Source organism: Neomonachus schauinslandi, chromosome 5, assembly GCF_002201575.2.
Source record: "Neomonachus schauinslandi chromosome 5, ASM220157v2, whole genome shotgun sequence".
Lineage (NCBI taxonomy): Eukaryota > Metazoa > Chordata > Mammalia > Carnivora > Phocidae > Neomonachus > Neomonachus schauinslandi.
The window spans coordinates 171,620,966-171,634,035 of NC_058407.1; positions in this window are offsets into that span (position 1 = coordinate 171,620,966).

Here is a 13,070-nt window from a genome sequence, read left to right on the forward strand (position 1 = left end):
CTGAACAAGGAGCCCACCGCAGGGCTCAATCCCAGGACCCTGAGATCATGACCTGAGCCAAAGGCAGACGCTTAACCCACTGAACCAACCTGGCACCCCTAAATAATACATTCCTTTTTTTTTTTAAGATTTTATTTATTTATTTGAGAGAGAGAGAATGAGAGACAGAGAGCATGAGAGGGAGGAGGGTCAGAGGGAGAAGCAGACTCCCTGCTGAGCAGGGAGCCCAATGTGGGACTCGATCCCGGGACTCCAGGATCATGACCTGAGCTGAAGGCAGTTGCTTAACAAACTGAGCCACCCAGGCGCCCCTAAATAATACATTCTCAAACAACAAATTGGTCATAGAAGAAATCACAAAATAAATTAGAAAGTATTTTGAGATGAACAAAAACAAAAATAATCAAATCTTATGACGTGATGAAAACAGAAATTTAAAGCAATAATGTCTATATTTAAAAGAAAGTCTCAAATTAGTAACTTACACTTTAAGGATCTAGAAAAAGAAGAGCAAACTAAGTCCAAAGTTAGCAGAGGGAGGAAAAGACAAAGGTTAGAGTGAAAATAAATGAAATCATGAATAAAACAATAGAGAAAAATCAATAAAACCAAATTTGGTTATTCAAAAAGATTAACAAAATTGACAAAACTTTCATTAGATTGACTAAGAAAAAAAGAGAGAAGACTCAAATAAAATCATAAATGAAAATGGGGACCTTACTACTAAACTTACCAAAAAAAAGGGGGTTATAAGAGAATACTATGAACAATTATACATCAATAAATTATATAATGTAGATGAAATGAACAAATTACTAGAAACATACAAACTCCCAAAACTGACTCCAAAAGAAATAGAAAATCTGCATTGAGTGTTTTTTATCATGAAAGAGTGTTGGATTTTGTCATAGGCTTTTCCTACATTAATTGAGATCATGTTCTATTAATGTGGTGTATAACAAATTAGAAGATTGAATCAATAATCCAAAACCTCCCAACAAAAAAAGTCCAGGATAAGATGGCTTCACTGCTGAATTCTACAAAATATTTATGGAAGAATTATCAGCAATACTTCTCAAACTCTTCCAAAAAATAGAAAAGGAGGAAACACCTTCTATCTCACTCTATGATGCCAACATTATCTTGATACTAAAGCCAGACAAAACCATCACAAGAAAACTGCAGACTAATATCCATTATGAATATAAATGCAAAAATCCTCAACAAAATACTAGTAAACTGTATCCAGAAGCATGTTACAATGATTACAAATGGCATTTATCTCAAGAATCCAAGGGTGGGTCAACAAGCAGGAAATCAATCAGTGCAATACACCACATTAATAGAAGTAAGGGGGAAAAAACCCCAACCTCCTGATCATCTTAATTCATATAGAAAAAACCATGTGACAAAATCTAACACTGTCATGATAAAAACATGCAACAGACTAGCAAGAGAAGGGAACTTCCTTAATATTATAAAGGGAATTTATTAAAAACCCACACCAAAAGCACAAACAACAAAAGAAAAAAAAACGGGCTTCATTAAAATTAAAAACTTTTGTGCATTAAAGGACACTATCAAGAGAGTAAAACAACAACCCCCATGGGAGAAAATATTTCCCAATCAAATATCTGGTAAGAGTCTAGTAACCAGTATAAAGAACTCTTACAACTCAACAGTAAAAAGGCAAATAACCCAATTTAAAATTGGCAAACTAGTTGAACAGACATTTCAAAGATGAATGGCTAATGAGCATGTGAAAAGATGCTCGACATCATTAGTCATTAGGGAAATGTAAAACCACAATGAGATATCACTTCATACTCACCAGGAAAAGGAAAAAGGAAATAACAGGTGTTGGCAAGGATGTGAAGAAATTGGGACCCTCAAACATTGCAGGTGGGGATGCAAAATGGTGCAGTCACTGTGGAAAATAGTATAGTGGTTTCTCAATAAGTTAAACATAGATTGACCATATGACCCAGCAATTCCACTCCTAGGTACATACTCCAAAGAAGTGAAAACAGGAATTCAAACTAAAACTTGTACGTAAGTGTTCATAGCTGCTCTGTTCATGATATCCAAAAGGCGGAAATAACAAAAATGCCCATCAGCAGATGAACGGATAAATTAAATGTGGCATGTCCATACAGTGGAATATTATTCAGTCATAAAAGGGAATGAAGTACTGATATATCCTACAATGTGGATAAACCTTGAAAACATGCTATGTGAAAGAAGCCAGACGTAAGACACCTCATGGCATGTGATTCCTTTCATATAAAATACCTAGAATGGGTGAATCCACAGATACAGAAACCAGATTAATGGTTGCCAGGGGCTGGTGGGCAGAGAAATAGGGAGTGTAGGTTTTTACTTTAGGGTAGTGAAAAAGTTCTGGAACTAGATAGTGCTGATGGTTGCAGAAGACTGTGAATGTACTTAATACCACTAAATTGCACACTTTGAGGGGCACCTGGCTGGCTCAGTCAGTGGAGTGTGCTACTCTTGATCTCAGGGTTGTGAGTTCGAGACCCATGTTGGGTAGAGAGATTATTTAAAAATAAAAAATCTTTAAAATAGTCAGAAATAAATTTTATGTTGTATTTTACCACACTTTAAAAAAAAAGCAATGGGGGAAGCCTGGGTGGCTCAGTCAGTTAAGCAGCTGCCTTTGGCTCAGGTCATGATCCCAGGGGTCCTGGGATCCAGTCCCGCATTGGGCTCCTTGCTCAGCGGGGAGCCTGCTTCTCCCTCTGCCTGCCATTCCCCCTGCTTGTGCTCTCTCTCTGTGTCAAATAAATAAATAAATAAATAAAATCTAAAAAAATAAAATAATAAAATAAAATAATGAGATAAAAATTGTTAGATATGCTCTATAAATATCATGATAGTCTTCAATGGAAGGATCTCTAAGGAATTTTTGTGAAGTAAGTTATTAAATATCATAGAAACTCAAAATATCATGCTTAAAGAGTTTTGGGTTTTTAAAAGAGATTTATTTATTTGAGAGAGAGAGTGAGCAGGGCGAAGGGCAGAAGGAGGGAGAGAGAATCCTCAAGCAGACTCTCCACTGAATGTGGAGTCTGACGTGGGGTTCCATCCCAGGACCCTGAGATCATGACCTGGGCCAAAATCAAGAGCTGGACACTTAACCGACTGAGCTACCCAGGTGCCCTTAAGTTTGTTTTGTTTTTTTTTTTAAGATTTTATTTATTTATTTTTTAGAGAGCGAGCGAGAGAGAAACAGCATGAGAGGGGAGAGGGTCAGAGGGAGAAGCAGACTCCCCGCTGAGCCGGGAGCCCGATGTGGGACTCGATCCCAGGACCCTGGGATCATGACCTGAGCCCAAGGCAGACGCTTAACCATCTGAGCCACCCAGGCGCCCCAGTTTTTTTGGTTTTGTTTTTGTTTTTAATGTATGGTTCTGCAGCTTGCTTTTATCACTTGATAATGTGCCTTAGAGAACTTTCCCCCAAGTAGATATAGAATAGTTTTTTCCCTGATGATTAGTATTCTACAGATCTTTATTATCCAATAGGCTAGTGGCTAGTGAGCAACCTCCTATGTGGCTCGTACCACGTGTTTAAACTATAATATTTGGGGTATATTGGATTAAATCAAGTATATTATTAAGATTAATCTCACTTTTAAAAAACCTTTTTTTAATGTGACTACTAGAAAATTTAGAAATACGTATGTGGCTCACATTGTATTTTTATTGGATAACATTACTAGAGACTGCTTATTCAGGACCCACAAGAGTTGGGTTGAAGACCAGAAAAGAATCAGGGATCTCAGACAGGGTGGGTCTGTATCGTATGCAATGTATATTTGCCCCAACCCTCCTCCCTGATGTCCAGATTTTGTAATTCTTACCAGATCTCTCCACGCCCCTCATTCCAGTTGTGTATATTTCATAGTCTGTTTTAGACATTCTCCCATTTAAGTTGTTTCTTTCAATATTATAAACAATTCTACAGTGAACATTCTCTAATCAGAATAACTTAGAGCTGTGTGTGTCCAATACAGTAGCCCCATGTGGACATTTTAACTTAAATTAAACTTAGATTTGAAACCTAGTTCTTCAGGCATACCATGCCACAGTACAAGGAGTAAACAGCAGCATGTGACTAGCGCCTACTATGTTAGCACAGGACTTTATCATCATTGCAGAAAGATCTCCAGGACAGTGTTGGCTTAGAGCTTTAAGAATATGGATTCTGCCACTTACTAGCTGGTATGACCTTGCACAGGTTAGTTAACGTCTCTTTGCCTCTGTTAACTCACCTTAGGATGGAAGTGCCCTATAGTACCTACCTCCTGAGGTAGTTGCAAGAACGTGTGTGAATCTTTTTTTTTTTTTTTTAAGATTTTATTTTTTATTTATTCATGAGAGACAGAGAGAGAGAGAGAGAGAGAAGCAGGCTCCCAAGGAGCAGCGAGCCTGATGTGGGACTCGATCCCAGGACCCTGGGATCATGACCTGAGCCGAAGGCAGACGCTCAACCATCTGAGCCACCCAGGCGCCCGAACGTGTGTGAATCTTTACAAGTAACATCTGGCCCGTAATAACCTCTAACTGTTAACAATCACTAATACATTCTTAAAAACTGTCGAGACTTGAGTCTATCATCAGACATCGTTTGTCATTCTTCAGAACAGAGAAACTCTGAGTCTCTTCCTTTGGCATCCTTTGCTGTGTTAACACGGCCCTATGTTGAGAAATTTTTCTAATACAGTTCTGATCAAGTTTCCTTCAGATACTCACCAAGGTGAATTATGTATCAAGTTCTCCTTTCCTCTCCTGACTCGCTCTCCCCATCTCTGTTTCTGTGTCTCTCCACTCTGAGTTGCCCCTACTAATTTTTTTTTAAAGATTTTTAAAATTTATTTATTAGAGAGAGAGAGAGTGAGAGAGAGAGCGCAAGAGGGGGTAGGGTTAGAGGGAGAAGCAGACTCCCCGCCGAGCAGGGAGCCCGATGTGGGACTCGATCCCAGGACTTCGGGATCATGACCCGAGCCGAAGGCAGTCGCTTAACCAACTGAGCCACCCAGGCGCCCGCCCCTACTAATTTAACCTTGCGCATTGCTACTCCATCTGCAGGGCTCAGTCTCAGTGAGTGAACTTCCCCATCCGCTGATCTGCCCCCTCCCATTATATTCCTTCCGGCAAAATTGGCACTCATTGCTCAACTCCTTCATGTAAACATCCTAAAAGCTCACTGAAGGCAGGCACTAACACATCACTTCTCTCCCTGACTTTCAGAGTGGACGCTAGGTGGGTATTTGCTCAATGAATGTGTGAGCTGTTTCAAGAGAAAGGAGCTATATGCTGTGGGAGAGAATATTAACGAATGGCTTTATTGCCCAGATGAATATTCAAACATCTTAGTATATGCCACAGAAGTCCTTTCAGGACTAACTGCATTGCATTTGTAAATTTATTTTAATCTTCATACTACAGGCATTTTTTTTGAGTTCTAGAAAGAATTTCTTTGGGATCAGTTACAGTATACTTAAAATCTTTACAAACCGAAGTATAATCCTTCATTCAGAAAATCTTAAAAAAAAAAATCTTTTTTAGGACCCTTGGTCATGAGTTTTGGGCCCTGTACATTTTTCAAGTTTGTTATTTATTCCTTAGCATTTTGTTTTAATTCTTGTGATTATTATTTTTCTAATTAGATATTGCTTGTTATGAATCTCAATTGGCTTTTTTACTGTGGTAAAATGTATACAAGATTTATCATTTTAGGGGCGCCTGGGTGGCTCAGTTGGTTAAGCGACTGCCTTTGGCTCAGGTCATGATCCTGGAGTCCCGGGATCGAGTCCCGCTTCGGGCTCCCTGCTCGGCAGGGAGTCTGCTTCTCCCTCTGACCCTCCTCCCTCTCATGCTCTCTGTATCTCATTCTCTCTGTCTCAAATAAATAAATAAAATCTTTAAAAAAAAAAAAAAAAAAAAAAAAAGATTTATCATTTTAACTATTTTCAAGTGTATCGTTCCATGGCATTAAGTAAATTTACATTCAATTGACTTTTTTATATTCATGTTTTAATCAGCCACTTACCTGAAAGCTCTTAATGGGTCTCACGTATTTTTGCTTTTTTTCAAATTGAGGTATACAGATGAAGATAAATTTTCTCCATTCTGATGGAAATATCTTGTGGGTTTTTTTGGGGGGGGGAGGGCAAACTTCCAGGGCCATGTTTAATCATTGTTCAGGGTAGCATGCATTCATGTTCATGAATTGGACAGGTATTGATTTCCATTATAAATGTAGGAAGTAGTATTTTTCCTTATAGTCTCGACCAGCCAGTTAGACCTGATTAGACCTCTCAGAGTTTTTCCTTTGAAACCCCAGGCCTGCTGAGTCAAGTTACATGCTGAACTTTCTCCTTGCTATCAACTGTATTATCAGTGTTCATTTTTGCATATTTCCAAGGGCAACAGAGTTCTAAGGGTGACAAACTTTACTTGCTTCCAAATAGCGTTTGCTCCTGAAATCTTGACATCCTTTTCCTACCCTTTATTTGCCTAGAAAAAAATTCTACTTAATCCTCAAAGACCCATTTCAAGTGTCACCACCTTCATAAAACTTTTCCTTAATGTCATCTACTGGGAGAGTTATTCCCAGTGCCTCCTAAGCTTTACCTTCTTGATTTGGAGCATTGTCATGATGTGGAGTAACTAATTATGTATAACTCTCTATTCTAAACAAAATGGTCTCTGGAAAATAGATACAGTATTTCCAATGCATGGTTTATTCTGGGTTTTAAATTAATATTTTGACAATACATAAAGGAGTGACTTGGGATCTGTCACCTAAAAATAAACCAGGTCTAAGATTTGGTGACCCATAGTCTCCAATTTCCTTCAGAGGAGACAGTGATCCTCAGAAAAATCAAATGTATCTTTTTTTTTAAGATTTTATTTATTTATTTGACACAGAGAGAGAGCGAGAGAGGGAACACAAGCAGGGGGAGTAGGAGAGGGAGAAGCAGGCTTCCCGCCAAGCAGAGAGCCGGACATGGGGCTCGATCCCAAGACCCTGGGATCATGACCTGAGCTGAAGGCAGACGCTTAAAGACTGAGCCACCTAGGCGCCCCAAATCAAATGTATCTTTCCTTGAAAACTTTTGAGCTTTAATGTCTTATGTTGGATTGGGAGGAAGGGGTGTTAATTATCCATTAGGATAAAGTTGGCTTTGATAAATTAAACAAACCTTTCATTTCACGAGAGCCCAAAACAAGACCAAAGAATGCAATTAATAAATAAAAGCTGGAGCTGGACTTTATATCTAGTGTGTCTGTCCCCAAACAGCACTCTGTGATGACTATGTCTCAACCCAGGCTGTGGGGACAAGTCTATTGATGGTGTCATCTGAGTACTCTTATAGTGAAAGGTAGGTACTCTTTCTTTTCTTTCTTTGTGTTCTTTTGTGGCAAAACATGGTAGGTACTTCTTTCAAATATGCTTTATGACTAATCCATTTTTTTGGTGTTTATGCGATTTCTTCTTTGTTCACAGTGATTATGAGTAAAAGCTGTAAGCAGTAAAGGGTCTGGTCTTTGTTTGTTCTGAGGGGCTTAGAGCAAGGGTTGACTGAGAGATTCTAAGTACTACTCCACTCTGTTGTGGGTGCGGAACTCTCAGGGACAGGGCGTGCAGTGGTGAAATTAAGCTGGTGCGAGAGAAGTCCTTGCTAGTTATGCTCACAGTGGTCGATTGTCACCCTCCCTGACTCATCCAGTGTTTTCAGGGGCCAGAACTGGTAAATTAAATTGGCGTGCTTGGAGACCAATAGCCTTGCACCCTTTATAAGCTTAAGGTACAACATTAATATTCTCAGCCATTTCCCCCTGAGAGTTACTCTTTTGGCCAGAGAGGGCAGTTTGGGGGTTTCCATGTGGCTTTTTCTACTAGACTAACTCATACTCTACAAGTCAAGGAACCAATGTGAGGGTTCTGTCAACCTGTAAGTATGACCATTTGGATATTATGTTTGGGAACTTGGGAAATGACCACTGTAGGCCCACAGACCCAGTGTATTTCTTGACCCTGTAGGTTCTTACTCCCTTAGCAAAAAGGGAGCCTTTGGGGTGCTTTAGGTTCCCATCCATCCTTATTATCTCTATAAACCAACAGCCTGGAAATATCCAGGTACTCCTCTTTCCCGGTCTATGGTTACCCAAACAAATTAAATGGCCAGAGGTTTCTTTGGTGAAGTATTTGGAGAATCGCTATTGTGTACACGTCCATGGATCTGGCTTCTCTTTTACTGAATGGGTGTTTTGGATCTGAATATTGGCTCAGGTGGTGAAATTGGAAAGGTGATTTTGACTATATCAAATGATATATATATATTTATCATATTTAGTATGTCTTTGTTGACTGCCCATCTATCTTGCTCCATGATCTGTTATCATAGTTAGTATGTCTTTGTTGACTGCCCATCTATCTTGTTCCATGATCTGTTATCGTATTTAGTATGTCTTTGTTGACTGCCCATCTATCTTGCTCCATGATCTGTTATCATAGTTAGTATGTCTTTGTTGACTGCCCATCTATCTTGCCCCATGATCTGTTGGCCTCCATGGATCCCTGCAAGTCAGGTGCTCCTTCTGCCATGCTAACCCTGCTGCCCACTCATGCCCACCTTGCTTCTGAGGGGTAAATGCTGCCACCTAGCCTCTGTCACTCTAGGATCCAATTACCCCTCTGACCTGCGGATGACAACCACCACTGAGTTTCTCAAAGCCGATGGTGCCCCCACCCCCCATGACCTTGGGAAGCAGTGTCTTCCAGGCCTCTTCTGCTAGTCAGTTCACTTCCCCGGGCCTATTGAGCCCTTCTTCCACTATCTACCATGGAAGCCATGGTGTTGTCCTTATTTAATGTGGCTCATTTCTTTTTGCCAAATACCATCCATACAGTGTATCAGAACCGGCCCACTCGGGGCCCTTGACAAAGTTTAGATCAAAATTGTGGGAGGGTGCCCCTATATCTACAAACTCTCCCTTATTACCCCTCCCCTACCCTTGATCTAGCCCCTTGAGATCCATTTACAGGCTTACTGAGAGTTCTGCTGGTATGTATCAGCCAGGTCCTACAGCTCCTTCAATGTATCATTCCTCTCCTCCCTAAGTAGGACTAACACTTGTCCATTCAGGCCCCATAATGAGACTTAACCTTAGCAACTGGTCTCATGGCCATGGGGGCTATGGGGGCAGATCCTAAAGAATGCATTGTCTTATAGGGTTCTTGCCTCATTTGAGGCTTCTGCATTGTCTTCAGGTTGGGGGGCTGGGATGGGCCACTTCTTTTTTTTTTTTTGTAGTTTTTAATTTTATTATATTATGTTAGTCACCATACAATACCTCATTAGTTTTTGATGTAGTGATCCACGATCCATTGTTTTCGTATAACACCCAGTGCTCCATGCAGTACGTGCCCTCCTTAATACCCATCACCGGGCTAACCAATGGGATGGGCCACTTCTGAAGGCCCAAAGGGTTCAGAGCAATCTTATCCCTAGTCTTGGGATTCCACCTCTTCTTAATCAGAGCCCTGACCTTGGTGATGGAGACTGACCATGGCTGAGAGAAGTCAATCACTTCTAAAGTTCTGTTTCTTCAACGTGAAGCCCTGAGCCTGGTCCTCGGGATTGCCTGCCTATCCTCTGACTGCAGATGATCATCATGGCAGGGCACTAAAACGTCTCTCTGGTATTTATGCTTTGCTTTACATTGATGACTAATTGCCTGGACCCTATCATTTTCCTTCTTGAAAGCAGCAGTGGTCATCGAATTTCACAGATCTTTCAGTGCCTATTTTCCCCGATGTTCACAAACACCAGAGAGATTGAATAAGCCAATGCATGCCCTTCTACTCATTTCCCATCCCACTTTCCCCTAGGTGGGAGTCTTATGCAACGGCATGGAGATTAGTGCCTCCCATATCACCTGGAATCTTATCCTTAGACTCTGCTTCCTAGGACCTTTTCTGGTACCCGGTCTGAAGCCAGGCAACTTAGAAGCAGGGCTTGAAACAGAATTCAGATTCCCGTGCTATATATGCACTGTGCTCTGGGGAGAAAGGGAAGGGAGGAAGAGGGCAGGGAAAGGAGTCAAGCCAGTATGTAATGGAAGACAAACTTCTCTCTGATCCCACTGGAGCTTTGGAGCATGCACTGCACCCCAAGGCTGGTCACAAGTTGAGGCAAGGCCTTTCTGAACCCCTCTGTCAGTGGGCCACTGGTGTAGGCTGTAAGGGAGTGGTAGGCATGGTTAACCTCCCCGTGAACCAGCTCCCCCCTTCAGCCAAGGACAGCTGTCAAGAGAAGGGGCAGCTGTGAGTTATTAGCAGCTAACACTCATAGCAGCTGTGGGCGGGGGAATGGGTGCATCAGCCAGTAAAGGGGGTCTGGTAGGGCATTTACAGCATCCACTACAGGCTCCCTAGTTGTCTGGAGGTTCTCAGAAAATCTAACTTATCACTCTTAACACTTTTTGTTCTTTACCTGGATTGGGAGGTAGGGCACCTGGGGTGAGTTTGCCTTCAGCATAAAGACAGTTTTGGTAAAGGCAATGGGCTGAGTAATCTGTGTAGGCCACACAGTTCATAAGAACAGAGGCAAAGTGAAATCTCCAAACAGCATTCCCTTTGGATTAAGCGCTGGTCTGGAAGAAAACAAATTTCTGGGGCAAGTTGGCTTACCATCTCAGCCAAAGACCCAGCTGTTTGAAGTCCTAATATCCTTTGTAACTTCTCCACTTATGTTGTTCAGTTTGCTCCACTGAAATTCTTTAGGGGAAAAGGCCCTCTGATGCTTTCAAGGCACAGAGAGGGGTGGAGGGGGCTGAGTATTCCCGCCCCCAAGAGCCTGTTCTGGTGGAGAATTAAGGGATGGTTAAAAAACAAAACAAAACAAGACAAAACCCCTCTTGGGGCGCCTGGGTGGCTCAGTCGTTAAACGTCTGCCTTCGGGGGCGTCTGGGTGGCTCAGTTGGTTAAGCGACTGCCTTCGGCTCAGGTCATGATCCTGGAGTATCAGGATCGAGTCCCGCATCGGGCTCCTTGCTCAGCGAGGAGTCTGCTTCTCCCTCTGACCCTCCCCACCTCATGGTTTCTGTCTCAAATAAATAAATAAAATCTTAAAAAAAAAAAAAAAAAAAAAGTCTGCCTTCGGCTCAGGTCATGATCCCAGGGTCATGGGATGCAGCCCCGCATCGGGCTCCCTGCTCGGTGGGAAGCCTGCTTCTCCCTCTCCCACTCCCCCTGCTTGTGTTCCCTCTCTCGCCGTGTCTGTCAAATAAATAAATAAATAAAATCTTAAAAACAAAACCCCTCTTCCTACATAAGTTGCTCAGGTACTGTATTAAGAGGCGGACTGTGGGGGTGCTTTGTGAATAGAATACTGAGTGGAAAATGAAATTAGAAGGCAAACATCTAGTGTGACTTTCAAGGGAAGCATTTTGAACTACCACAAGACTCAGGTGAATATTAAGGATTTGGCTCTTTAATTCCTTCTCATTCTCTATTTAATCATCTCAAAGTCATTTGGGGGAAAGGCAAGTAAATTACTGAGTCCATCCCTACAGCCCTTCTGATCTTGCAGATCTCTTACTAGTGTTGAAAGGGCCACCAAGGTGATATTCCATAACCATTCTTCATCAGGAAGTAAGTTGTGGTGTTAATCCCAAAAGTGAGCACTGAATCTTGGAGGTTTGGAATTCACCTTTTCCCTTTTTTTCCCCCAAAGTACTTCAGTGTTGTGCTCCAAACACACAACTGATATTGTAATCAACAAGTGATTTCTTTCCATAACAATAGTAATTGCCACCATAAAAATATGTGCAGTCTTGGAAGGGGGAGTAATAAGATTCTGATGGGGGATTCAAGCAGGGCTCCATGAAGAAGAGGCAGGGGCAGGGCTTCTATAAGCAGATGTAGGAATGGGGTGTTTGTAGGAAAAAAGTCTGTTATGGCTGGGGACACACACAAGAAGAAAGGTAACTGAGGCTTCAATGTCAGGTGAAGGAGTTTAGACTATTCTGTGGGCCAAAAAGAGGCTGAAGGCTCTGAGGGGAGCAACGTTCGACCTGTGTTATTGGAAGATCAAGAAGATCACAGAAAAATAAGGGTGGAAAGGGAGTTGAGATTAGGAGGAGAGCATCAGAAAGGAGACTGAAGGGAATGGGTGTGGCGAGGAGGTCGCCTCGGGGAGGGTCGGATGTGACTCGGTGTTAGGGATTAGACCGTGGGAAGGGCCCAGGTTAGTGTAGGAGAGTGCCTTGTCCTTAAAGCAGAGAACCCATCAGAAAGAAACAGGGTCGTGGAGGAGGAGAGATGCAGCGATGAATTAAACAGCTCTCGGCTCAATCTCGCCGCGTAGACATCCAGTAAGTGGTTGGGGGTATGGATCCGGGACTGGGGAGTCAGAGCTGGTCTAGTTGCCCCGGAGAGCGTGGAATGCTTGGATCTGAGGTGCAATCATGACGGGCTGGGCAGGGCCCTGTCCTCTTCCGGAGCCAGGTTTCAAACTCTCCCCTTCCCGTCGCGCAGTCTATGAAGTCGGAATACGAGCTCGCGCCCCGCTGGCTCCGGCGTCCTTAAATGCTACGTCGCTAGGCCGAGGGACGAGCGGCGCAGCGCGCGAGGGAGGCTCCCCAGGAGCCGTGTCCGCTTGGTCCGCCGCGTCCCCGCGCAGGCCAGACGGGCGCAGCAAGGACCTGGCTCGAACCCCGCGACCGCCGCACGCCCCACAGTCCGCTCCCGCCGACGGCTCGGGGGAAAGACCGCCCCGGCCCGCGCCGCGCGGCTCGGCTCCGCCAATCAGCTCGCCCCTTCCGCAGCGCCCCGACGCTCCAGTGACGCGCGCGCCAGCCTGCGCCCGCGGCGCTTTGACGACGGCCCCTCCCGCGCCCGCCCGGCCCGTTAACTGCGCGCCGCGCCTCTTGTGCGACGGCCCCTGGGCGGTGGCGCGTGCGGGCGCGGCCCTGGCGCGCCCCCTGGCGGCCCGGCGGGGCGCTGCGGGCGCGGCGCTGACCCGGAGGCGGCGG